Raw genomic sequence first — 22,574 nt, 5'->3', positions numbered from 1 at the left:
CCTACAGGCTACACACAATGGAAGGCCAAGTTTATTACCAGGACTGTTCAATCACTCCCCACCAACCACAAGGAAATGGGTCGCAAACTTCACAGAGCATCAGAATCAGCTGCGTGGCGGGGCATGTGAAAAATACAGAATAGGGTCCTGGGCCCACCCCAGGGATAGCAAGTCACTAAGCCTGGGGGGTTCAGGAATCTGCATTTATGACCAGCAACCCCAGGCGACCCTGCTGCAGACTGTTCAGGACATATTTGAAGAGACTTGGCCTCCTAGCATCAAGACCCAACTTATGGGCCTGGCTGGATCTGCCCCTTGGAGTAAACACTTTCTGCTGTAAGCCACACCACACGTGAGTCCATCACACGTGAGGCTGAGTCCCCCAACCTCAAGTCCATCCCATCTTTAAAGGCCCTGGTCAAGTTCCATGGAGCCCCCTAGGCGGCCCTCCACAGGAAAAGTAGCCCACCCTGGCTTCCCCTTTTCTAAATACCTAAACCCATGTAGAGGAACCTGCACTGCTTCAGAACTCATTACAAACTGCCCGTTATTCTTACATCAGCGTCCCGTGGCTGCAGGCCTTTTCTGATGAACTAGATCACAAAAGCCTTAAACAGAGATGCTTTCTTTCTTATTCCTTGTGTCTCCCACACATCATTCAATAGACTGGTGGATTTGCTTTTGGACCTAATGCACCAACACTCCTGTTTCAATGATCAACATGGCTCGTGTGCAACTGGCCAGTTCATTATCTACCCTCCCATGGGCAGAGTCCAAGCATCTGGATTCTTCTTCTACAGAATCCAGGTGCTTCCTCTATGCCATCCACTGTTCTAACACTGAGACTCCAGAGGCCACACTGTCTCTGAGGCTGACACCCCCAACAACTGCTCTCACTTGGTGTCTTTGGGTGTGATTTGAGGGATATTTGGCAACGGCTGGAGATTGTTTTGGTAGTTATGACCAGGAGAGTGGGGCTGCTGGCATCCAGTGGGTAGAGGAAAGGGATGCTGCTAAAGCTACAATGCATAGGACAGCCCCTCCCTGCCCTCCAACAAAGCAGTATCTGGCCCAAAATAATAGTGCAAGGTTGAGAAATCTTGCTCTAATGAAATATGCTAAGACCTACGGCAGAGGTAGCAAGACAGGAAGCCAAATGAAGGAATGATTAACCCCCAGGGAGGAGGAGGGTTGGAAAAGAATTCCCAGAGGAGATGCTTAATACAATGAATTGATTGATGAATGATGGGTGGGAAGGATTTCCCACAGCAGAGGCAGGGGAGGAAAGAGGAGTTTCTGGCAGCGAGGTGCGAGAGCGCTTGGCAGGTTTGGGAAGCTTTTACTGGGTATGATGCGGCTGGAGGGCCTGGCACTCCTTCTTTTCATTCACTCTACACATCCGCTGTCATCTTATTTTCATTACTTATTTGCTCAGCAAACCTTGTCACCAAGCAGCATGGAATGGTCAGCTCTGGCCCTGGCTGGATCATCCTCGATTCTGAATCTGTGGTCTCTGCAAAGGCGGGATGGGGTTGAGCAAAAGGCACCCATAGAGCTGCACAGAGAGGTGTGCCACGTGAAAACACAACAGCGCTGTGAAAACACAACAGTACTTTAAGGTTTTCAGCGGCATCATCTGAAAAGGTTACAGCACGAGGTGTGAGATCTCCTTGCCGGGAACTGTTAACGAGGAGTTCTCTGGGTGGCAAATGAGGAGAATGGATTTTTAAGAATGCCTGAGCTTCTCAAAGTTGGACAGGAATGCAAACACATTAAAAAGTAATGCTGGGAAAACATAATTCTGATAATGTTTGCTTCTTTAAAAACAAAAACAAGCCTCGATTGTGGTGTTGGTTATTTTTAAATAGCTGTATTGTTTGCTGAGCCCGTCTTCGCCTGTCTCCCTCTCATGTCCCTCTTTGTGTCTGTTTCTCTTCCTCTAGCCTCCCCATCTCCGTCTCTCTTCCTATCAAGTGGCTGGGCTGTGATGTGTGCATGCTTCTCTTTGTCTGTATTTTTGTGTTGCTTTGCATGCGACTGTCATTCATGCCCTCTCTTTTATGGAGTTTTGATTTTTTTTTCCTTCTTTCTAGTCACCTGTTTCTGGCTGCTTCTCTCCCCCTGCCCTACTTCTTGAGCCCCTTCCTCCTCCTTCCCCTTCAGCCTCTCTCCAAGAACCAGCCACAGCATGCAACTAAAGAGCATTTTTATTACTAGTTGTATTTACTGGAGAGAGTTACATGCTCCCCATTCTTGATTTTTAAAAGCAAATGACAGAGGCATTTTCTATTTTTCTCTCCCAAAAGCTCCCTGAATGAAGCTGCATTTTACTTTCATCTTCCTCCATTGAATTATTTTTTCATTCTGTAGGTCATTCTCTTGATAGGAAAAAAGATAAGTTCTCTACTAGAATTTTACAGTAATTTACAGAATAGGTGGCCCAGGTGATGTGCGATGTGCCACGGAGCGGGGATGAGGGGGAGGCTGCAGCGTGGCTCTGGGCTGGGGGTGCCCCAGGGCTCCATATTGAGGGCTTTTCATGTTGAATTTGATTTCAGTGGAGCCAAGACCTGCTTTGGGTTTAACAGATGCAGCTCTGGAGAAATATCTACAGATGCCTAATTCATCACCGTGGATTCCCTCGCCTTCAATGCAGGCTGTAGTGGCTGAAGAGAGACAGAAAATGATTGAAGATGAGTGTCAGGGAGCAAATCTTTTATATCTTAAAAGGAGAGAGATTTTCAGCCTGGCAGGAACATTAAAGTGGCTCCAGGAAACCTGGTACTTTACTGTCTTTTCTATGCAGGATACATTTTAGCTTGGTTAGCAGCTCCAGCTTTCTGACTTCTGGCTGGAGTTGACTCTCCGTCTTTTTGCCCTGGTCCCTATCAGAGGTCCTGAAGTGGGAACTCACAGAGGAAAGGTCCAATGGAACATTAGTCCAGTTATTTCTAAGATCTCCTCTTCCAGAAAGCTTTCCTGGACTAACCCCCAAAACTGATTTGGGAGGGAGGATTGGTTCTCTGCCACTCCTGGCCCCTGCCTGGGGACATTATAAATAAAGTCATAGGACATGGATCATCAGGGCTGGAAGGGTCCAATCAAATTGCCTTCATCTGATAGAGGAGCAAATGAGTCTCAGAGGGTGGGCATGATTTACTAAAAGCACGGGGTGGCAGATGTCCCCAGTCCCCTGCCAGGCCTGGCCACACATCTATTAAAGGTGATGCTACCTGGCCGGGGTCTGTGAGCTAGATCTCCAGCCCTTCTGACAGCTCCAGGATCCGGGGCACATGGCCAGCCTGGCACATAGATGGGTCCATATGGCAGCCCTTGGGGACCATCCCAAAGCACATGTGACATCCACCCCGAGAGAGCTCTCAGATGACCTCCTGAGGGAAGGAAAAGTGAGGCGCTGAAGCAATTACACCGGCGCCCACATTTGATCTCATTCAATTCAATACCACTTACTGATCAACTAGTATAAGCCAGACCCTTTGCTAGAACCTGGAGTATAGCATGAAGTATTGCGCCCTAGGGTATAATGCTGCGGTGTGTGTGGGTTGATAAAAGGTCGGAGATCCAGCCCTCCCTCCCAACTCAGCCTGGGGCAATAGCCCAGGAAAGGTTCCTGGAGGAGGTGATGTCACTAGAAATAACTGGACTAATGTTCCTTCAGGCCTTTCCACTATGAGTTCCCAGTCCAGGGCCTCTGACGAATACTGTGAGAACAAAAGCCATTCTGCTACATTGGGAATTCAGACCAAAGCACTTCTCGTTTCCATCGCAGCCTCAACACTCACCAGCTGTGTGACTATATGCATGTCACGTGACCCCGGAGTCTCTGGAGCCTGGGTTGAGTATTCATCGAGATGTGATCTGCGAACGCGTTTTGCACATTTCAAAGTGCTCCAACATTGTGGGCTGTTACAGCCCCCAGAACTCCGTTTAAATCCCCTGACCTTGGAGTGCAGTGAAATCAAAGCCGTTCCCAATCCTTTGAGGCTACAACAAAGAAGCGAACAAGGGGCCTGAAAATCTCTGTGCTCAGGCTTGACCTGGAGCCTGTCTGGGCCTCAGTTTCCTCACCTGTGGAATGAGAGTGTTGGCTTCTTTCTCTGAGCTCTGCCCATCTCTGCAGCCCTGTAAGTTTAGGACAGCAGCCAAGAGTCTGAGGCTAGGTCCTTGAAGGTCCACACTGTAGTGCATGGGTGCCACCTTTGCCTGGCTGAGCTCACCCCAGGCAGGGACTTGGCCTTAGAGGCCAAGCCCAGGCCCTTGTGCAACCTCTCACCCAGCCTCCCACCTCAAGCTAACCCCTGACTCTGACACTCTGGAGTGGCCATCAGCAGGGGAGAGGACCCAGCTCTATACAAGAACCAAGATGCTGGAAATGAGCTCCATCCCCAAAAAGAGGGAGTTAAGGAAAAAAAAAAAAATCTGCCATTTTCCTCAAAATAAAAACAGAGGCAGATGGCTGGGAGGGTTTCCATGGTTAATTAAATATGCTTTAGTCTCTAAGTTAATTATGAAATGAGTCCTGCAGGGGGATGCTCTGCTTTGTACGGAGCAGGTTCAGGTGAGTAGTCGGGATCTGACTGGGGAGGCTCAGCGGCCCCTTTTCCATCTCTCCCCAACAGGAATAAAAATTGTGTGGTCTAGGCCTTTAGGAGGCCTTAGCGGCAGGAAATGCTACCCACTCAGGGTAATAGGAGCCACTCCGCCTTTCTGAGCATCCATAGGAGCCAGGTAACACCCAGCAGAATTGAGACTCCACAATTTCCCTTCTTGGAATCTCTTCTAAGGAAATTATCAGAAACCCAGATAAAGATTTCCTGGACAAGAATATTCACTGCAGCATCATTTATAATCATGAAAAATAAGAAACCGCCTAGACGCCTGCAAATAGAGAACTGGCTAAATAAATCCTGGTACAACCAGACAATGAAATATTATGTAGTCATTAAAACGGTGTTTTTGAAGAGTAGACGATGACATGGAAGAATGTTCTGGTTGTTTAAGGTGAAAAAAGCAAGATGAAAAATTGTAGATAAAGTACCATGTAATTTTATAAATTGCTGTGCACAGAAAAAGGAGTGGCACATTAAATGCTAATAATGGTTATTTCTGAGAGGTAACATCTTGGGAGATTTTATTTCTATGTACCTTTTTGTATTTTCTTAATTATTTGCAATGAGCATGTATTACTCTCGCAATCAGCAAAATGATTTTTCAAAATGCCAGCACCTCTTACAATGGATTTCCAAGTGGGCTTGAACAATTTTATTGCACCTTCTTTGAAATAAATAAATTTTACTGAACAATTTTATTGCACCTTCTTTGAAATAAATAAATTTTACTAAGGTCTGAGCTTCCAAGATTGATGAAAGTGGGCAAGTTTTCTTTTTTTTCTCTTTTTTTTTTTTTTTTTTTTTGAGATGGAGTCTTGCTGTCACCCAGACTGGAGTGCAGTGGTATGATCTCAGCTCACTGCAACTTTCGCCTCCCGGGTTCTAGCAATTCTCCAGCCTCAGCCTCCTGAGTAGCTGGGATTTCAGGTGTGTGCCACCATGCCCAGCTAATTTTTGTATTCTTAGTAGAGACAGGGTTTCACCATGTTGGTCAGGCTGGTCTCAAACTCCTGACCTCATGAGCCTCCCACCTCGGCCTCCCAAAGTGCTGGGATTATAGGCATGAGCCATCGTGCCCAGCCTGGTTTATTTTCTAGAATTCTCCACTTAAGGTGCTTTCAAAGGGAAGCGTTGCATATGTTAACTGGCCATTCCCACTGTGGAACATGATCTGCTGTCATCTCTGACAATGGCACAGGAGAAAGGAGATAGGTGTGAGTTCCTGGAACCACCTAATCTGAAAACTGCATGAGAACTTGAGGCTCACGAGAGCTGCAAGGATAGAGCTGAGGCCCCCGGAAGCAGGAGGAACCCTTGTGGTTTGGAGAAGCACACAGCACGATGACAAAGTCAATGGTGAAATTTCATTTCTGGCTAGGACCACAAGACTGGACTCTCCTTGGTCTCTGGGACTTCCTTAGAGTCGCCAAAATCATGCAGGGACAGTGGCAGCCAGGCTGACTGTAGAAGCTTAGAAGGCCATGTTGGCCTCACATGCCTAGCGGCATGGAAAGATTAGGGGATAGAAATAGAAGAAACATTCAGAAATGTTTCTATGGTTCAATGCCACTCGGACATAACCACTGGCACCATTCCCTATCAATTCAGCAAACCCCCATCACCAAAAGAACTCACATCCCAGGATTAAATAGGGAGGACCATTACTAAGAGAGGGGAAGGAAGGAATTTGATGTTTTGTCTTATGAAGTTCTATCTGGTGATGGCATCCCCCACTCCGCCCGCCGCAGGAGCCCTTGTGTATACATAGCCATCTCGTCAACATGTGAAGGCCTCAGGTGGCATCAGGGCTCTCTTGATGTTTCGGTGCCAGACATACTGCTCAGGCTTACACGCGTCTTCCCCAGCTTCCAGAATGTAGCCATCAAAGAAGGGAGCATACCAAGACTGCATAAACCCTAACTGTCAGGAAAGTAAAGAACTCCACCTCTAGCTATCTAAACCCCAATCGCAAAAGGACACAACGAAATGTGGTGAAAAAGAACTGAAGGCCGGGTGCAGGGGCTCAAGCCTGTAATCCTAACACTTTGGGAGGCCAAGGCAGGAGGACTGCTTGATCCCAGGAGATGGAGACCAACCTGGACAACATAGAGGGACCCTGTCTCCACAAAAATGAAAATAAAAATAAATTAGCTGGGCCTGGTGGCTCATGCCTGCAGTCCCAAGTACTTGGGAAACTGAGGCTAGAGGATCATTTGAGCCTGTGAGATTACAGCTGCAATAAGCCATGACTGCACCATTGCACTCCAGCCTAGGCAACAAAACAAACCTGTCTTCAAAAAAAGAAAAGAAAAGAAAAAAGAAATGGAGACATTAGTGAGTGTTATCAGCTATAATGTGAGACACTCTCTAGGAGAATAAAAGGGGGAGGGATCAGGCCACACTGAGGAGGTAGCCTGGAGTATCTGTTGCTCCTTGTAAACTTAGGCAGTCTGCCGTAAATTCCACCGTAATTCCAGAAGCTGGAAACCATCATTCTCGGCAAACTATCGCAAGGACAAAAAACCAAACACCGCATGTTCTCACTCACAGGTGGGAATTGAACAATGAGAACACACGGACGCAGGAAGGGGAACATCACACACCGGGGACTGTTGTGGGGTAGGGGGAGTGGGGAGGGATAGCATTAGGAGATATACCTAATGCTAAATGACGAGTTAATGGGTGCAGCACACCAACATGGCACATGTATACATGTGTAACAAACCTGCACGTTGTGCACATGTACCCTAAAACTTAAAGTATAATAATAATAAAATTAAAAAAAAAAGAAAGAAAAGAAAACACATACGTTAGCTAAATTCTGAGGCCCAAGACGAACCTTGGTGCATCATTATATAAAACTAATAAAAGTGGAAACTTGTGTTTAAAAAAAAAGAAAAAAGAAAAGAAGCTCCCCTTGAAGCTTCAGCTACAGGAAGGAACAGCAATTACTAAAAGTGCTTTCAAATCTCTCTCACCATAATCCCAGCATGACAAAGACCCGGCCCTATCCACCAAAACTTTTCAAAGCTCTCCATTTTCCTTTAGAAGACCGTCTTAGTTTTATAATGGAATTTTTAAAAAAAATGTGACTCACACTATGAATAGTTTCTTTATAGCCAGCTCTCTTGGAATGGGTCTGTTATCAAAGTGAAGACTATCTGTCTCCTACTTCATGGTAACAAATTGCTCTTCCAACAAGATCATTGACATGAACCCAGACATACGTCCCAGCCTCAAGGATTTTTGGGTTTTGAACCATCACCACTGTTATAGGTTTGGACTTTGACATTCCTAAATTGATTTTTCTTCACCAAATCTGGACTTTTTCACATCCACTGGCAAATATGTTGGGATGTCATGAGGTGACATAAACTACCAGCCAGCAGCCCCATTTTTGAAGTATCTCTATTCCACTTGGCTCATATTGTATAGCCTGTTGATGCAATTGTTTGAATATGTTGTTGTGTTTATTGATAGTAAAAATGAGCAAAAATGGGAAATTAAAAGTGTAGGTACTAGGTAATAAACAAGAAAGGGTCTCACAAAGTTAATATAATTAAAATTAAAATGAGGCCAGGCGCAGTGGCTCATGCCTGTAATCCCAGCACTTTGGGATGCTGAGGCGGGAGGATCACCTCAGGTCAGGAGTTTTGAGACCAGCCGGGCCAACATGGCAAAATCTGGCTTTTACTAAAAAATGCAAAAATTAACTGGGCATGGTGGCACACACCTGTGGCCTCAGTTACTTGGGAGGCTGAGGCAGGAGATTCTCTTGAACCTGAGAGACAGAGGCTGCAGTGAGCTGAGATCGTGCCACTGCACTCCAGCCCGGCCAATACAGCAAGACTGTCTCAAAAAATTAATTAATTAATTAATTAAAAATAAAAATAAAATGAAAGTTGTTTTCATTTTAGCCCAGTGTTCATTTAACTCAAGTTGGTTGACTGGATTCATGTGTGAGGGGTAAAATAGTTGTTCTTTTTTAGGGTCTCACTGTCACCCAGGCTGGAGTGATGTGACATGATCATGGCCTACACAGCCTTGACCTCCTGGGTTCCAGTGATCTTCTACCTCAGCCTCCCAAGTAGCGGGGACTTACAGGCTTGTGCCACCACACCTGGCTAACTTTTTACTTTTTTTTTTTGTAGAGATGGCGGTCTCACTATTTTGCCCAGGCTGGTCTCAAACTTCTGGGCTCAAGCAATCCTCCCACCTCAGCCTCCCAAAGTGCTGAGATTACAGGCTTGAGCTACTGCACTCAGCCAGAAAATAAGGCCTTAGAAATAAATTATAAGTGATCATGTTCTTAGAAGCAAAATATAATTAGGGAGTTGTCATTATTTTTAGCTGAGTATAGAATCCACCTTAAAACATAGAATAATTATTAACATATTCCGTGCATATGACCCTGTTCTGAGCGCTTTATATATATTACTTAATTTGCACAAGAACCCTATAAGGTGGTTTCTATAATCATTCCGTCTTTCAGAAAACTGAGGCACAGAGAGGTCTCAGCCACACACCTAGGAAGTGGCAGATTTATGCCCGTGCAGGTAGGTCACTATCCACATTCTTAACCGCCAGGCTCTCCTCCTTCTTGCATAGTGTAAGATTATTATCTAACTTTGATACATTTATATTCTTAGACATTTTCAGGAACTTATTACACGTGAAAAAAAAAAGGCTGGGTGCAGTGGCTCATGCCTGTAATCCCAGCATTTTGGGAGGCCGAGGCGGGCAGATCGCAAGGTCAGGAGTTCGAGACCAGTGTGGCCAACATGGTGAAACCCCATCTCTACTAAAAATACAAAAAATTAGCAGGGCGTGGTGGTGGGTACCTGTAATCCCAGCTACTCGGGAGGCTGAGACAGGAGAATTACTTGAACCCGGGAGGAGGAGGTTGCAATGAGCTGAGATTGCGCCACTGCACTCCAGCCTGGGTGACAGAGCGAGACTCCATCTAAAATAATAATAATAATAAGACAAAGTTGTACTGGGATAGGACAGTCTTTGGGGAAGCCATTTCTCTTTGCTGCTTAGCTTTTGTGAACATGCTGTGGTCAGCTTTCAGACCTCAGGTTAAAGACGGATTGAGGAGGAATTTAGGTGAGATCAAGATAGAAGTCATCTTGCCATGATCAGAGTCATTAGCTTGTGAACAACCCTATTTATACTTAAGGTTAGGAGGCTGAGTTCTGTTCTGGGAAACACACTAAAACTCCTGCACAAGGCAGAAGCCCTCGTGTTTGAAACAAAAGAAAACGTCTTTGGAAAGGGGCTGCTCAGATGCAAGATGTTTGCATGGGATGGAGATTTACCTGTCACTGGGAACATTGCCAGTAGCCTGGAGTGTAGCTGTAACCCGACACTGATCCATTTGGATGCAGGGAAACTGAGGTCAGCCTAGGAGGAGAAGGATAGAGGATGTACCCACTGTGCCGATCTGATCTCAGATCTCCCTGAAGCAGGTTAGGTGTTAGAATTTCAAAGTGAAGAGGCGAGTGCTTCATCAGGATGGATGCTGACAGCCCTTAAGCTTGGAAACCAGATTTGCTGGGAGTAAACATCCAGGTGGGCCTAGACTGGAAAGCTGGTACCAAGTTAGTTAGACCATTTTATGGTTCACAAAACCTTTGAAAAGCGGCAAACACTCCAGAAAAAAATAAAAAAGTATTTGTGCATACAGCTGTAGATTTAACACAGGCAATGCATCTCCTACCCTCAAACAGATCCATGCCCCTCCCCAGGTTAAGAGCGCCTGCAGAGCGTGAGGGTATTTGGGATGTGAGCCATGAGCCGGGAAGGCTAAAAGGGCCGAGCAACATGGGTCACATGATCCGTCCTCTGGTTCAATGCCAGGTCCGGAAGGTTACAAAAGGTCTCCGCACCAGGCTATGCCTGTCAGAACCCCTCACAAGCTGTTCTCATTCACACTCACAGCATCTCTGTGAGAGGCATGGGGTGGCAACCTCATTCCTCCCATGGCCATTCAGGAAAAGGGAGAGCCGGATGCCTTGTCCATCTGTCCATCCTGGGGCCTGCCCTCCCTGCCTGTCCCCACACCTTGCTCCTCAGGCTGGGCAGACACCCCATCCATCCGCCTTTCCTCTACTTCTAGTGTGGGAGGTGGGTGGAGGGGAGTCAGGGTGTCTACAGATGGGGTTTCAGCTCGAGGAGGCCTGGGGACCCAAAATTCAAACTACTTAGGAAGAGGCTGCTGTGAAAAGGGATGGTGCGGTGTAGGGCCCAGGAAAGAGCTTGGAGGGCCTTGAATAGCAGGATGAGGGGCCAGGTTCCTCACAAACAGGACCAAGGAGCCTGTGGAGGTTCTTCAGGGAGAGGGTGGAGCAGGATGAGGGTGGAGTTGCCCGAGGCTCCAGGCAGCCCCTCGACTGTCCTGCAAGCACAGGCTAATGGAGGCTGTTGGCCGTGGCTATGGTAGAAGCTGTGGTTGGGAGAGAGGTGGCAGGGGAGTGTCCCATCAAAGCATGGAGCTGTGGAGAGGGAGGCATCCCAGAGTGGGCTCTGCCCCCACCTGCAGAAGGGGGTGAGGAGGAAGGGCTTCAGATGCCAAGTGCAATGCCCCAGGCCCTGGGAGAGGGGCAGGATCTTCTGATGCCACTGAGCAGTAGCTTCCCGAGGCTGCCCCAGGTGCTTGTGTCCAGCCCTGTGCGCTCCTGATCTGACTCTCCCAGGAAGGTACCTCCTGCTGAGCTCTGGGTGACAAGATGGAGTCAACATGCATTACCCCAAGCACGTTTCTTTTTCTGTTTTTTTTTTGGTTTTTTTTTTTTTTCTTTTTTGAGACAGGGTCTCGCTCTGTTACCCAGGCTGAAGTGTAGTGGCATGATTATGGTTCATAGCAGCCTCAATCTCTTTAAGTCAAGCAATCCTCCTGCCTCAGCCTCCCAAGTAGCCGGGACTATAGGCATGGCACTATGCGCAGCTTTTTTTTTTTTTTTTTTTTTTTTTAGTAGAGACAAGGACCCCCATGTTGCCCAGGCTGGTCTTGAACTCCTGGCCTCAAGCAATCCTCCCTCCTCAGCTTCCCAAAAAGCTAGGATTACAGGCATGAGCCACTGCACCTGACCTTGAGCACATGTTTCTTGGACAAGTGCCAGCTGTTGGCATCTGTGTGGCTACAGAGCAGGAATCAGGATGGAGGTGAAGAGAGGGGCAAGGTCAAGGGCAGGGGTGATGTTGGTGTCATTGCAAACAGACCTGGGCACACATGTCTGTGAGGGAGAATCAGGAGATGGTATTGCTGAAGGAAGCTACACGTTTGCACAGGGGCTCTCAAAGCCAAGCTGTCACATCCTCATCCTTGGCTCACTAGATCTTTAGCAGACAGAGCTGACCTACCCTGGGGCACCCTACAGGGCAAAGGCTATGACAGCAGGGTTCACACACCTTACTTAGAGAATCCAGGGCCAGAGAGCACCAGGTTCAACCTTTTCATCAATATGCATGCAGTCGGCTCAAGTTCTATGCAAGCCCCAAAAGCGGTGGGTCTTGCCCAAAAATCACTGAGATCATCAAGACAGCATCAAGAGTGGGAAAGTATGGACCAGAGCAGACAGACTGGGCTCAAATCCTGGCTGTGCCACCGATGAGCTCGGCAACCTTGGTCACATGACCTGACCTATCTGAGCCCCAGTTTCCTGACATGGACAACAGGGGTAATAGCACTAACAGTAAATGGAAGGACACACATCCAAGCACTGCACTCCATCCTGACAAATGCTGATTCTCTGTCCAGGTCTTTGGGTACCACGCCTGCCTCAGTCCTCTCACCTACCCACTCAGCTTGTCGACGAAGCCTGTGGCTCCTGACTTGTGTATTAGTTTCCCATCATTGCATTTAAAAAATGACCCACAACTTAGTAGCTTAAGACAACAAATGTTTAGTATCTCACAGCTTCTGTGAATCAGAGATTCAGAAGCAGCTTGGCTGGGTGGTTCTGGCTTAGGGTCTCTAATGAGGTTGCAGACAAAACATTGGCCTGGGCTGCAGTTCTCCGAAGGCTTGACTGGGGATGGTGGTTCGGCTTCCAAGATGGCTTATTCCCACAGCTCTTGGCAAAAGGCCTCGTTTCTTTGCTAGCTATTGGCAGGAGGCTTCAGTTTCTCACCATCTCTCCACTGGGTTGCTTGAGTGTCCTCACAACATGGCAGCTGGCTTTCCCTTGCAGTGAGTAATCCAGGAAAGAGAAGGAAGCCATGGTGCCTTTCATGACCTAGTCTCAGAAGTCACATATTCTTGTTTCTACTTTCCGCATTAGAAGGAAGTCACTGAGTCCACCCACACTCAAGGAGAGGAAAATTAGGCTCTGCCACTTCAGGAAGGAGGCTCAACGAATTTTTAGACATATTATGAAACCACCACAACTTGAAACAAATGTCCTCTCCAGTGACTTTTGGCTTTTCTTACATAGAACAGAAACAAATGGGCTAGGGACCCTTGGCAAATGGGGAGCCCTGAGTGTTGGCGTGTCTGGCTGAAGTGAGGCTAAGATAGCCATAGATCTGAGGACACTGCCAAGGTCTCCATGATCCTCAGCGAACAGCCCCTGGAGGATAAGGCAGGACTGGCCAGGGGCAGGGGTGGGCAGGGTGGGGGATGCAGGCACACCACACCATCCTGCAGCCCCATTCTAATGGCCTGAGTTGGGCTTGGAGGGGAATGAGCCGCCAAACCCACAAGACTCATCCAAGAGGCGGGGGGCAATTGTAACAATTTGGGGCACAGCTAAGACAGTCAGTCGGGGTTTGTACCTTAAGTGGGGGAGAATCCTGGCACCCACTGGGAGGTCTGTGTGTGCCAGTATTTCCCATTATCCCAGATGATGAGAGTCACCTGCAGTGCTTGTTAAAGGGCCCCAGCTCTTTTTTGTTTGTTTGTTTTTTTTAGATGGAGTGTCACTCTGTCACCCAGGCTGGAGGGCAATGGTGCAATCTCGGCTCACTGCAACCTCTGCCTCCCAGGTTCAACCTCCCGAGTAGCTGGGATTACAGGCGCCCACCACCACGCCCAGCTAATTTTTGTATTTTTAGTAGAGATGGGGTTTCACCATGTTGGCCATGCTGGTCTTCAACTCCTGATCTCAGGTGATCCGCCTGCCTCAGCCTCCCAAAGTGCTGAGATTACAGGCATTAGCCACTGCATCTGGTAAAGGGCCCCAGCTCTAACCGACTGCTTCCTAATTTTTTACAGCAGTGGACAGGTGATCCAGAAAGTTAGCAAGTGCCCTGGGATTCTTATGCTCATTTGATAGGAGAAATGATCTGATAGGAAAAAGGACATTTGGGAAGTATCATAGGGCTAATGGGAAGGAGGACAAGCCAGTGAGAACGACAGCTGGCTTCTGTGATCTGTAAAATGGGAACAACCAGGACTACCTTGATTGCCTAAAAGCAAAAGCCTTGAACAAATGGCTTCTTGGGGTTCCTTTCAGCTTTGGACCAGAGCAGAGAAATGAGGAAGATTTTAGCAACTGGAATTTTAGCCCCAGGAAACTCCCTTAGGGAAAGAGATGGCAGTTAAGGCAGAGGAAGCAGGTATCCCCATCTTTCCCCTAGGTGCTGAGACACATCTGAGGAATTGGTGTCTTGGGGCCCTCTAGAGCCCCCCGGGGCTGCCCACCCATTCAGTAGCCTTGGCAGAAGAAAATGTGTCAGCTGGGCTTGGCAGCTCTCCCAGCACCAGCCCAAGATGCTCTGAACAGAAATAAAATCTGCCTTCTCACTCCAGAGGATGGGCTCTCCTGCTCCCTATGAGTCAGCCCCACACGTGCAAACCCAGAATAAGCTGGGTGGACAGATGGAGGGAAGAAGGGAGGGGAACCTGATGCAGGCTGTGGGGCAAGCTGGCAAATCCAAGGGCTTTGCTGGCAGGGAGATCTGGGTTTGAGTCCTGCCTCCACCACCTCCTGGCTCTGTGATCTTGAGCAAGTTGCATGGCCCCAGTTTCTTCATCTGTAAAATGGGAATAAAAATACTACCACGGGCCCAGGCGCATTGGCTCATGCCTGTAATTCCTGCACTTTGGGAGGCCAAGGAGGGTGGATCACCTGAGGTCGGGAGTTCGAGACCAGCCTGACCAACACAGAGAAACCTCGTCTCTGCTAAAAAAAAAAAAAAAAAAAAAAAAAAAAAAAAAAAATTAGCCAGGCGTGGTGGCGCATGCCTGTAATCTCAGCTATTTGGAAGGCTGAGGCAAGAGAATCGCTTGAACCCGGGAGGCAGAGGTAGTGGTGAGCCAAGATTGCACCATTGCACTCCAGCCTGGGCAACAAGAGCAAAACTCCGTCTCAAAAAAAAAAAAAAAAAAAAAAAAAAAGGCCACCGTTGCAGTTATGAAGAGAAGACAGCAGAGCTTAGCTCTGGAGCCAAACTTCCTGAATTGACTCCTGGCTCAACCACTTACCACCTGTGTAACCATGTGCAGGTCACCTAACTTCTTAAAGCCTCAGCTCCCCATCTGTAAAATGTAGGTAATTACAGTGCCTACCCTCCGGGTTGCCGTGAGGATTTAATGCATTAATTCATATAAAGCATTTAGAATATTAAAGGATCTGAGCACCTGAGAATCTTGGTATTCATGGGGGTCCTGGAACAAATCTCCCACAGATACTGGGGGACAACTGTACTACCAGGCACACTGTCAACGCTAAGTGCTCACTGTATAAAGGAAGGCTTGGCAGCACCCAGGGACTGCTCTTTGTCACCCTATAGCATTCCCTTCCCTCCAGAAGGCTGTGCACCTACCAGGTGCTGGATGGAGCTGGGGAGGAAAAGGCGGGGAAGGGAACTGACCTTCACTGAATCTTGGTGACATGCCACTGTGCCAGGTGCTTCTACATCCAAGTCCTCCTCCTGCTCTGTCCCCTCCCTCCTTCCTCTCCTGGTTTGTTTCCATTCCACACTCCTTCACCCGCACAGGTCATCCCCCCAACCCCGTATTGCAACACTCCTAACCAGAGATCGGTTAGTTGACAAACTTGAACTGAGGTCCTCCCTAATCACAAAGCCCCATAGAGAGTTTCTAGGAAGGAGCCAGGGTGCCAGGGGGTTGGGGGATAAGACAAAGGAAAAAACCAAAACCCAGATCTCAGGGAGCACTGGGTGCCCCACCTTGGAGAAGCAGGTGTGGTTGGAAGCCAGGTGGCAAGCCAGCTTTGACCACACCAGTGATAACGCCGCTCTAGGCCAGTGCTTTGCAATACTCTGGAATCAGCAGGCAGCTTTAAAAGTTCTGGTTCCACCCCTAGAGAGTCCAAGGTAATGGCCCTGAGATATGGCCCAGGCATTAGGAGTTTTTAAAACTCTCCAGGTGATGCTCAGCTGCAGCCAGGGCTGAGAGGTAGGACCCCATAACAGTGATGATGCTTAAACCGCAGCATGCGTACGAATCACCTGGAGGACTTGTTAAAACACACATCACTGGGTCCCAAGCCCAGAGTTTCTAATTCAGTAGGGCCTTGGGACTCACCGCAAAAGCTGTACTTCTGTTTCCAAATGACGCTGATACTGCTAGTTCCCTGGGAGTATACTTTGAGAACCACCCTCCTAGGATGGTGATCAACAAACTACAGCCCTTGAACCAAAAATCCAGCCTGTTTTGTAAATAAAGTTTTATTAAAACACAGCCATGCCCACTGATTTACATATTGTCTATGTCTACTGTCACAATACAAGAGTTGAGTAGTCAGGACAGAGACCACGTGCCTTGCATGGTCTAAAATACAATCGAGCTCTTTACAGAAAAAGATTGCTGACCCCAATTCCAGAAACCTGTGAAGCCACAGATAGCAGGATCCTGAGTCCCTGAGTGACTGCCTGGAGCAGAGCTTTCCTACTGACCTGGAGATGTTTTATGAGGAAGAAATAACTGTCAACATTCTTTAAAGCAGTGTATTTTGAGGCCTCTTTATTACATGGCTCAGCCTCTGCTACATTCCTATTCCTGGCTCCAGCATATCCTGGCTATCCTTATAACCTCTTGAGCCTCAGTTTGCCCATGTGAAAAATGTGAATAATATTGACCCTATGGGTTATTGGAAGGATTAAATAAAATATAAAACCCTGGCAATAGATCTTAGTTTTCTTATTGCTGCTCCCTTTGAGGGTGGGGGAAGGAAGTCATTTCTGTTCCCCAAGAAGTCCCAGTTGGCTGGGAGAAAGCAGGTGACCATCTTTGTCACCCTACAGCATTCACTTCTGGCCCTATGACATGTCACAATCTGACATGCCAGAGAAAGTTGCTAAACCTCTAGATGCTTGTTTTGCTCCTAAGCCAAAACACACTTCGTTTCCCCACTCCCATCCCCTGTTCCAAATTAATCCAGTTTTCTTTTATTTGGAGGCTGCCATAGCTGTTCACTTACACAAGTGTCCTTTTCAACTCCGTGAGCCAATCTTGGAGCTACTTTAAAATAACAGTTTCTCTAGGTGCAGAAGCCTCTGGCTGGGCTAGAGGGTGAGGCAACCAGCTTAAGTGGCCGCCCACGGCTGGGGAGGGAAGGAGCTAAAGGAGAGCACTCTAAACCAGGGTCAGTAATTATATGGTTTCTACTTGGCTCGCTTAGTGCCAGCTGTGGAGTGAGGTTGCCACTCCCCTCTACTGGTAGAGAGTGGGTCGCTTGGTTTAAAAGCATGTCTTCATCATCTGCTGAATGTCAAATACTGTGTTAAGGAGCTGGGGAGGAAGGCAGGGGAAGGGACACATAAGAAACAGACCTAGAAATGTCACCATCACCAGCACTTTACAGGAGGCAGCTAGAAAGAGGCCAAGAAGGCCAGGTGCGGTGGCTCATGCCTGTAATCCCAGCACTTTGGGAGGCCGAGGCGGGTTGATCACCTGAGGTCAGGAGTTCGAGACCAGCCTGGCCAACATGGTGAAACCCTGTCTCTACTAAAAATACAAAAATTAGCCAGGCTTGGTGGCGCGCACCTATAATCCCAGCTACTCGGGAGGCTGAGGCAGGAGAATCATTTGAACCCAGGAGGTGGAGGTTGTAGTGAGCCAAGATTGTGCCACTGCACTCCAGCCTAGGTGACAGCGTAAGACTCCACCAAAAAAAAAAAAAGAGAGAGAGAGAAAAAGAAGAGGAGAGGAGAGGAGAAAAGAGGCCAAGAAGCCACCAGGTCTAAAGGCTCAGGGGTGCCAGGGTCCCTGCATTAGAGCCCCTTCCACACCTGGCTGATCACCCAGTCACCTGGAGAGTTTATAAAATATGCAGGTTCCCAGGTCTACCCAGGCCCACAGAAGCAGATTCTCCACAGTTGTAAGCAAGCTCCTTGGGTGACTCTCATGGTGCCTGGCACTGGCCTTAGAATAGACTTTGAGGCAACACTACGTGAGATGTAATAAGAAGAAGGACTTTGACATTCACAGATCTGGGTTTAGATTCCAGGTCCAGGGCACAAAAAGGACCAAGCATAAAAGTAAAAATGGATAAGCTGTACTATATCAAGATAAAAAAAACTCTGCTCTTCAAGACATACCATTAAGAAAACGAAGACAGGCTATAGACTGATAGAAACTATCTGCAAAAACTAGAGATACCATTTGACCCAGCAATCCCATTACTGGGTATATACACAAAGATTATAAATCATGCTACTATAAAGACACATGCACACGTATGTTTATTGTGGCACTATTCACAATAGCAAATACTTGGAACCAACCCAAATGTCCATCAATGATAGACTGGATTAAGAAAATGTGGCACATATACACCATGGAATACTATGCAGCCATAAAAAAGGATGAGTTCATGTCCTTTGTAGGGACATGGATGAAGTTGGAAACCATCATTCTCAGCAAACTATCGCGAGGACAGAAAACCAAACACAGCATGTTCTCACTCATAGGTGGGAACTGAACAATGAGAACACTTGGACACAGGGTGGGGAACATCACACACCAGGGCCTGTCATGGGGTCAGGGGAGGGGGGATGGATAGCATTAGGAGATATACCTAATGTAAATGACGAGTTAATGGGTGCAGCACACCAACATGGCACATGTATACGTACATAACAAACCTGCACATTGTGCACATGTACCCTAGAACTTAAAGTATAATAAAAAAAGAATAAAAAAAAAGAAACTATCTGCAAAACGTATATCTGATAAAGGACTAGTATCCAGAAAATTAAAAAAAAAAACTCTCAAAACTCAATAGCAAGCCAATAAACAACCAGTAAACAACCAATTTTTTTAATGGACAAAAAATTTGAACAAGTATGAACTAAACAAGATGGCAAATAAGGACATAGAAGATGCCCAACAATATTAGACATTAGGAAAATACAAATTAAAGCTACAAGATACCACCTAACACCTATGAGAACGGCTTAAATCAAACCCCGGGTCTACTGATTACTATCTGTAAAACCTCAGGCAAAGTACTTGACCACCCTGTGCCTCAGTTTACACAGTTGTAAGACAGGGATAATGCCTACTCCGTGGGGTTGTCAAAAATTTTTAAAGTAACGTATCAGGAGTGTGCATCACTAGGTGCCTTCGGTTTCCATCTTTCCTTTGCCCCACCTTTTCTCGTATACAAGGGACCTGAATCATTTACTCAAGTTTTTTTACTCTGCAATACTTCACAATCTAAAGCCTAATAATCTTGTTTCTATTTCATAGGAAAAGAGACTGTTGAAGGTAGGCCCAGTGATGGCAGGGAGTAAGAACAGCAAAAGATATCCACAATGTACCCACTCTCTCGTTCGCTCCTTTCTTCATTCATTCATTCACTCACTCATTCACTCATTCATTCACTCGTTCATTCATCATGACGTACCTGATGCCTTCAGACACTGCACTAGGATCATAGAGATGAAGGAGCCCCAGTCCCTTCCCTCAGGGAGCCCTCGTTCCTGAGGGAAGACAGAAACATCCTCTTAGCCTGGTCTCTCTCAGTTGAGTAACAGACCCAGTTCACCCCAGCTCCGGGAAAGTTAGACCTCATGTGGCTGGGAAAGCTGGGACTCATAGACCCAAGGAAGCAACCAGAGCCTCACGTGCTCAAAACCCCAAGACGCTCCCCCAGACTCTCACGTCTGCTTGTCTCTTCTTTCGCAGGGGTCTCGCCCTCTCTCTCACATCCCAGATCCGGCCGCCTCCACGTGCTGGGCACCACCTGCAGCCTATGCAGTGCCTACACGTGAGCAGCTCGTGTTTGCCCAGGGGAGGATTCTGATTGGCCCTGCTTGGGGACACACTCTATCTTTTGGCCAATCACCTTCACGGGGATGGCAGTCACGTGCGATCTGAGCGTGCAGCTCCCAGGAAGCTGGGCCAGAGACAACTTGGATGCAGGTGGTTAACCGGGGAGGCAACCATGTGAAGCAATCAGGGGGTGAGGAGGGTTAATGAGGTGGTTCTTAAGTGGGCCTGAAGCGGTGTGGAGTACACATCAGAATCGACTCCCTGAAGGCCAGGAGGCTGAAGCACCTATCCCCCTCCTCTTGCCTCCCACTTCCTCCTCCCACCATTGCCATTCCAGGTTGCACCTGTGCAAGGACTGAGCCGAAAAGGCACAGTGAGGGGCAGCCGCTGGAGCTGGGGTTGGAAGAAGGCCAAGGGGTGAGATGCCAGGCACAAAAGCCTCTGCTCCTGTGGCCAGGAAAGCAAAATGATGAAGAAGAGGGTGGGAAAGCTGGGCGTGGTGGCGCGTGCTTGTGGTCCCAGCTACTCGAGAGGCTGAGGCAGGAGGATTGCTTGAACTCAGGAGTTCAAGACCAGCCTGGTCAACATAAGAAAACCCAGTCTCAAAAAAACAAGGGCAGGGGCGGGAACACTTTCTGGGCACAACCCGGTTGTGGGGATGCTCCCGCAATCTTGCAGCCCCTCTACCAACAGTTATAATACAATGCCCTTAGGGAGCTGCCTGGCCCAGGCCAGGGTCAGCAGGGCCAAGATCAGTTTTCTTCAAACCACCCTATTCATTCCCTCCCCTCCCCTCCAAAGGCTGCCTATGGTATTCTCACCTTCACGAGTTCGGCAGGGCAAGGGGGCTATTCCACCCTGGCTCTTAGGCCCTGAGCAGTGATGGCAGAAAACCCATCCCAGTGCCACTCTTCCCATTCTCGCACAGAGAAATGTTAAAGAAACACATTCCTGCCAGATACTGAACTTTTCTCCTTTCCACTTTGCCACTGCCCCACAGCAGGGGAGATAAACTTCTCTGCCATTGCCAACAGAAGCAGACACTCAGAAAGGTGAAGCAGGGTCCCCATGGCCGAGTCTAGTTGGAGGTGAGGCCAGCTGGACTTCCTGGGTAGAGTGGGGACTTGGGGAACTTTCCTGTCTGACAAGAGGATTGTAAAATGCACCAATCGGCTGGGCGCGGTGGCTCACGCCTGTAATCCCAGCACTTTGGGAGGCGGAGGCGGGCGGATCACGAGGTCAGGAGATCGAGACCATCCTGGCTAACATGGTGAAACCCCGTCTCTACTAAAAATACAAAAAATTAGCCGGGCGTGGTGGCGGGCGCCTGTAGTCCCAGCTACTTGGGAAGCTGAGGCAGGAGAATGGCCTGAACCCGGTGGGCGGAGCTTGCAGTGAGCCGAGATTGCGCCACTGCACTGCAGCTTGGGCGACAGAGCAAGACTCCATCTCAAAAAAGAAAAACGCACCAATCAGCGCTCTGTAAAACGAGCCAATCAACGCTCTGTAAGATGCACCAATCAGCAGGATTCTAAAAGTAGCCAATTGCGGGGAGGATTGAAAAAGGGGCACTCTGATAGGACAGAAACAGAACATGGGAGGGGACAATCAGGGAATAAAGCTAGCCACCCCCTAAGGCCACCCAACCTCAGCCAGCAGGCAACCTCCTGGGTCCCTGTTCCATGCTGTGGAAGCTTTGTTGAAGGTTTGTTCTTTCACTTTTCACAATAAATCTTGCTGCTGCTGGCTCTTTGGGTCCGTGCCATCTTTAAGAGCTGTAACACTCATGCGAAGGTCCGCGGCTCCATTCTTGAAGTTGGTGAGACCACGAACCCACCGGAAGGAACCAACTCCGTACACACTAGGGCTGCCTTCAGCCTGGTCGAAAAAGCCAAGGTGGGCTGTGTCTGTGTGACTTGAAGCCAACCTGGCAGGGATGGACCTTAAAAGAATAGGATCCAGGAAGGAGGGGATGCTGCTTACCTAGTTCTGCCCTCCTGGGCGTCAGAATCTTGGCTCTCAGAAGTCAGGTTCGGCCCCCTGGCTCAGGTAGCTGTAATACCTACACATGTTCTTGAACTTGGACTTTATGAAAAGTACAAATGATTGATATTTTAATGACTTAGCCCTCACAGACTCAAAATGAGAGCTCAATGTAATTAAACTATATGGAAAATATTTTGATTATCCTTATCAGGCAATACTTAATAGTATCCACGATGTGCCAGACTTTCTAAGGACTTATTGAATCATTAGACCTTTTGAGGGTAGATAGAATTGTCTCCGTTTTACAGATGGAGAAACTAAGGTCCAGCAAGGCTAGATAACTTGCCTGAGGGAACAGAGCTAGTAAATGGCAGAGCTCATTACCAATGCCTTAAACTTCCTCGCAACTCAGGCATAATTAACAAGCACACAGCTAGTAAAAAACCTATTATCAGGAATGGCTAAGAGGATGCCCGGCTCTTTCCCTGATTGAATTGGAGTTTGTTCCTTATTTGGAGGAGCTTGGACCTCCTCAGGGGGCCCCAAGGTCTTTGTGCTGCGCAGGAGGTTTGGGGTTTGGCACTGTCTCTAAGCCCTTTGTTGCTCATTCTCTGTCTGCAGTTGCTTCAAGTTCACCTGAGCACTGGTTCTTTAGCAACAGCATTCCCAAGGAGGTTTTTGCCCTCTGAGATGTAGTATGCAGGATGCCAGGTTCTGATGGATGCCAGGGCATGGCCTCCTTCTTGATGTACAGGCTCAGCGCCCTGACC

General features: G+C 47.9%; 1 long non-coding RNA gene across 4 annotated transcripts in view; it reads right to left on the bottom strand.

Annotated features, from left to right (window-relative positions):
- Positions 1-21,105, bottom strand: part of LOC134758429 (uncharacterized) — a 93,375-nt gene extending 72,270 nt beyond the window's left edge. Inside the window, exons 1-4 of one of the 4 annotated variants that reach the window (XR_010133602.1) lie at positions 19,671-21,105; positions 19,451-19,526; positions 9,953-10,037; positions 1,684-2,666 (exon numbers count right to left, since the gene is read on the bottom strand). This is a non-coding gene — a long non-coding RNA (uncharacterized lncRNA). Of the gene's footprint in view, positions 1-1,683; positions 2,667-9,952; positions 10,038-19,450; positions 19,527-19,670 lie in introns of those variants that run through there. The other 3 variants (XR_010133600.1, XR_010133603.1, XR_010133601.1) reach the window with 3 other exon arrangements.
- Positions 21,106-22,574: the final 1,469 nt, after the last annotated feature.

Source organism: Gorilla gorilla, chromosome 4 (genome assembly GCF_029281585.2).
Source record: "Gorilla gorilla gorilla isolate KB3781 chromosome 4, NHGRI_mGorGor1-v2.1_pri, whole genome shotgun sequence".
Lineage (NCBI taxonomy): Eukaryota > Metazoa > Chordata > Mammalia > Primates > Hominidae > Gorilla > Gorilla gorilla.
The sequence above is the reverse complement of the archived record's forward strand: the minus strand, read 5'-3'. Positions and strand labels throughout refer to the sequence as shown.